Raw genomic sequence first — 6,000 nt, 5'->3', positions numbered from 1 at the left:
TACGGTACTTAAATTATTCTGATAATTGTATATATATTACCGTTGCACTTTATATACAAATGTGCTTACATTATTATCTTGATTGTATGTATTTGCTTCTATTTACGTACAACTGTTATTAAAAAAATACTAAGCACATAAGACAAAAGTTTATTGCATAATGTGCTTAGCAATAAATATTGAATAAACTTTAGATTTAATATCTTGTGATGTATATAGTTTTATTTAATAAGATTTAGCCACAGCAGCCTTGATTAAGTAAAATTATTTATTATATTTGAATTACATAAGAATTATTAAGGATCAATGTCTAAGTGATCTAAAATTTATGTATTAGAGATTAGCCACAGCATTTTTAGTCAAATAAAATATAAGGATAAGGATCACATAAGGAAATTTAGACAATAACCGTGTGATTAATTATGCACAATATAATAACTTTAGAACCTTTATTATATTTTGAGTAATTAATTAGGATAAAATATTAATTACTTTTTCATAATTACCTACCGGGATTATGGATTAGAATTTGATAGTTTTATCAATGGATAGAATATCACTATAGTAACAAAATTGATTATTCTATCATAAGAAATTAAAAGTTTAGCATATAGGCAACTTTTATGTCACTAGATTCAATTTTTACATGGTTTCAATTGGTGAATCATAATATATATATATATATATATATATATATATATATATATATATATATTTGCCTCAAATTTATGTTAAGTATGTATATTTTTTGCAGTTATGCAATCTGTGAATTCCCTGAAATATCGTTGAAATCAAATAAGGAATGCAAAGGACAACCAATTAAATCAAGCCATTCTAACACAAGTTTACTATGAAATCGTTCAATGATACTTTATCCCCTAGTCACAAGTCATGGTTCTCAACCCACCATCATGTACTCACGACACCTCATGCCCAAATCTCGGATCACAATCGCACGGACAACTCACATGCCAGTATCTTAATCCACCCGGCATGATCACAGGCTCACAATAACAATTCGCCCGGCGTGATCACAAGCTCACAATCACAATGCACCCGGCATGGTCACATGCTCATAATCACAATGCGCCCGACATGGTCAAAGGCTCACAATCACAATCGCCCGACATGGTCACATGCTCAATAGCAATATGAAAACAGATAATACAAGAACATATGAGCATGATCAATAAATGTCAAGTTTCATACTCCTGAGCTAGTATAAGTGGCATGCTACAGTGTATGCTTGTGCGAGTATACTACTGCGGCCTAAGTCAACAAGTAATATCAAAGACATCGAGTAACTCATTGAAGCAACAAAACAAGTCACGCAAGGTGTATGACATACACAAGGGAAAATACACCATCACACGAAAATTATCAGCACAATGTCCCCGAACCATCACACATCATCCCTGACATTTGCCACCATTATCTCTCAGAATAGCCACCCTTATCACTCCGCCCTAACAATAAAAATTGTCACCCTTATCTCTCCAATAGCCACCCGTATCACTCCGTATAATAGCCACCCTTATCACTCTGTCGGACAATAACACAATAGTCATTCTTATCACTCTATACATTCAACAACAGTGAGATGCCATCCTTATGCCCCGCATAACCACAATAGTCAAATGCCACCCTTATACTCTACATAAAAATAACTGAACCACACAACAATTCACAAATGATAACATCACAACAACACAATGCATCAACTCGTAACACAAGTATCCATAGGCCACGACCTTTCTAAAGATCCAAAAAATCAATATTTTTACAACAATAGCACACGGCTCAAACACAATGTGTATAAAATCTCAATAACAAACGAAAAAGTAACTCCCAAGGAACAACACCCCCTTTAAACACAACTTCAATCAAATTTGATTAATGACTTTCGATAACCCCAATTCCAATTAATTGTTTAAGGATAACCTCAATAATGAAAGTATTTCCATGAAATGGCGAAATTCGGATTCTAGTATATGAATTTGGCTAACAATGAAAGAGGCGGCACGAACTAGCAACTATTTCAAATGCATGAGACTAACTCGATAACAAAAGGATATTATGTACAATAATTTCAACTAAAAGTAACTTGACAATAAAAGAAATCACATAATAGTAAAAGCAGTAACAACTTCAAATAAAGCATATAAGAGCAAACTCGACAAGTAAAGAATGTGATATGTAATGACAACTTTGAATAAAGCATGTGATAGCATACACGATGAATAGAAGATATAACATGTGCTAACAAATTTCAAATAAATACATGAAAGAGGCCTAAGAGTCCCGGTCAATTTTCCACATACAAGCCCGAATACATACTCGTCGCCTTGCGTACACGGCTTTCACATGCCACAAATAGCACAAACGACTCAAATCCTAAGGGGTAGTTCCCCCACACAAAGTTAGGCAAGATACTTACCTCAAAGAAGCTAAAACGATACTCTAAAATGACCTTCTTGTGTGAAATAACCTCTGGACAACTCAAATTTAGCCAAAATAACTTAATATCATAAATAAAAACCATAAGAAACAATTCCGGATAATAAAGCTTTAATGAAAACTAAAAAGTCAACCTCAGGACCGCACCTCAGAACCCGATCAAATTTATAAAATCTGAACACGCATTCCGATACAAGTCCAAACATACAGAAATTATCAAATTCCGACATCAAATCGGCCTTCAAATCCTCATTTTATATTTTTGAATGTTTATACAAAAAAAATCATTTTTCTCCCATTCAAATCACTAATTTAATGTTAAAAAATAAGATGGAACCACGAAATATAATCAAACTCGTATAAAGAACACTTACCCCAAACCAACACGTGAAGAACCCCTCCAAAATCGCCCAAAATCGAGGTCTACAACTCAAGATATGATGAAAATGGGCAAACCCTCGAATTATAATCTTTCTGCCAGAGATTATGCTTTTGCGGACCAAGAAGTGCACCTGCAAGCCCGCATTTGCGAGCGATAGCTCGCATCTGCGAAAATAGCTTACCAGATAAAGATCCGCATCTATGGAAAGGCAGTCGCACTTGCGACAATGCAGAAGATCACAACAGACTGCAGAAGCAGCATTCCTTGCACATGCGATACAGAATAAGCAAATGCGACGATCGCACCTATGATCCTTCACTCGCAGAAGAGAAACTCCCGCTCGTGCCTCAATGTCACAAAAGTGACACAAAATGTACAGAAGTGGCCCTGCGCATGCGCTCCAAAATGCGCAGATGCGATGCACCAGAATCAGATATGCCCAAAAACATGGAAACCATCTGAAACATGTCTAAAACACACTCGGCGCCCCCGAGACCCGTCCGAACATTCCAACAAGTTACATAACGTAATGCGGACCTGCTCGAGGCCTCAAATCACTTCAAATAACATTGAAACTACGATCGTACCTCAAATCAAACTTAATGAACTTATAAACTTTCAACTTCTACAACTAGGCCCGAATAATATCAAATCACCCCGGAATAACCTCAGATTTTACATGCAAGTCCCAAATGACATAACAAAGTTATTTTAACTCTCGGAATTGCAATCTGAGCCTGATATCCACAAGGTCAACTCCCGGTTAAACCTCTCAACCTTCCAAAACTTCAACTTTTTCCATTTTTTGCCATATTGCATCAAATCAATCGACGGACCTTCAAATCCAAATTCAGGCATATGCCTAATTTCAAAATCATCATACGAAGTTATTGGAATCATCAAAACATCATTCCGGAGTCATCTACACAAAAGTCAAACTCCAGTCAACTCTTACCGCTTAAACTTCTAAAACAAGAATCATCCTTCCAAATTAATCCCGAATTATCCAAAAATCGAACCCGAACACACACGCAAGTCATAATACATAATATGAAACTGTGCGAGACCTTAAGCCACCGAATGGGACGCTAATTCTTAAAATGACCGGTCGGGTGGTTATATTCTTCCCCTTTTAAACAAACGTTCGTCCTCGAATGTGCCAAGAACAATTCCGAAGTCATCAAATTGATGGATGTACTCACTATACATATACTCGCGGGTGATACTACGTCACCCTAATCCACATAAGCCTGACAACACCATCTCAACTAAAAATTATTCATTCCACCGCACTAATACACCTTAGAACCAAAATTTTCACCATCTGATCATTTCCTAAGGACTCAATTCCCACATCAACACATGGTATCAGCCTTATCCAGCTACAACACCTCATGCCTACCCCCCAAGGTACAACCACACGACGTAACACATCACATATATGTCCATAACAACAACTCTGGCCACAATAGATGCCCATAATCAAATCCAGCGTTGGTAATTTACCTCATATCAGCTAGAACCATGTTCCAAACCTTCACAACACTGACAACGATACATGAAACATAAAGATCCCATGACCATTCACTCAAATCCACAAGTCACATCTAACGCCACCTGAGCACACATCTCTCAAGCTAAAATCCAGTAAGAACAAAACGAATATGGTGGAATATGTAAGGAAAACCACATAAGAGAACTATCAAAAAAGATAAGAGGACTCACCCCGATAAGTAGAACCAAATCAAAATAAGAATAATGCTCCTTTATAACCATTGAAACCATACATGTAACGACACCATCTGGTGTAGCGGCCTCAGCCCTACCATGGAAGGTATATCAATAGGCCAAGCCTCTTCCTCAAGGTCACCCTCTACCCGCCTATCCTCCACCCCTAACTGACTGTGCAGGTGGAGTAGCAACTGGAATGGGGCCCGTAGCATGAATGCTCTGATGAAATCCGCCCCTCTCGAGTCTGGGACAATCTCTCATGATATGCCTAGTATCACCACACTCATAACAACCCCTCTACAAGCGTGGCTACTCATACTAAGTCTATGCCAGATAACTAGAATAACTGTTGTAGGAACCACATGCTAGTGGTACACTAAAAGATGACTTCTCATGAGTACCCTGACTAACTAGAGCACCACGAGCAGTCTGAAAGGCAGACTGGACTGGCCGACTGCCCGAGCCTCTCCCACGATGGGTCATAGCTGATGAGTAGAATCCACTGAACCCTTTATAACCTCAAGACATCTTGGTCTCCTGATCCTCCCTCTCCTCACTCTGAATACGCTCTAACATCCCAGCAATCTCCACCACCTGCTGAAATGGAGTATCAGTCTGCAACTCTCGAGACATGCAGAATCAAAGATCATAACTGAGCCCCTCAATGAATCTGCAGACTCGCTCTCTTACTGTAGGAACCAAAGTAGGTGCATAACGGGATAACTCACTGAACCTGATGGCATACTCTGACACTGTCATGGTGCCCTGACGCAACTGGTCAAACTCTGTATACCATGCATACCAGAATGTCTAGGGAACAAACTCCCTCATAATATCTTTTAAAACTAAGCCCAGGTGGGTGGTGTTACATCGACTAGTCTACCCTCATTATAATATTTTATGGATGTTCAAGCTGGTAAACGATGTGTCATAAATGAAGATTCCTCTACTTTGTGGCAATGGAGATTAGGACACATCTCCATAAATAGAATTAAGAGATTAGTGAATGATGGAATATATAGTGCTCTATATTTCACTAATTTTGATACTTGTGTAGACTGCATTAAAGGCAAGCAGAACAATAAGTCAAAGAAAGGTGCCAAGAGAAGTTCAACCAAATTAGAAATCATACATACTGATATATGTTGTCCAGGCATGGATACATATAGTCAGAAATACGTTATCACCTTTATAGATAATTACTCATGATAGATGTATCTCTATATGCTTCATAATAAGAGCGAGGCATTAGAAGCCTTTAATGTTTTCAAGGTTGAAGTAGAGAAACAATGAGAAAAGTAAATTAAGATTGTGAGATCTGATAGAGGTGGTGATTATTATGGTAGATACACTAAATCACCTTTATAGATAATTACTCATGATAGATGTATCTCTATATGATTCATAATAAGAGCGAGGCATTAGAAGCC

The sequence above is a fragment of the Nicotiana tabacum genome, chromosome 5 (genome assembly GCF_000715075.1).
Source record: "Nicotiana tabacum cultivar K326 chromosome 5, ASM71507v2, whole genome shotgun sequence".
Classification (NCBI taxonomy): domain Eukaryota; kingdom Viridiplantae; phylum Streptophyta; class Magnoliopsida; order Solanales; family Solanaceae; genus Nicotiana; species Nicotiana tabacum.
Note: the sequence above shows the minus strand (reverse complement) of the source record.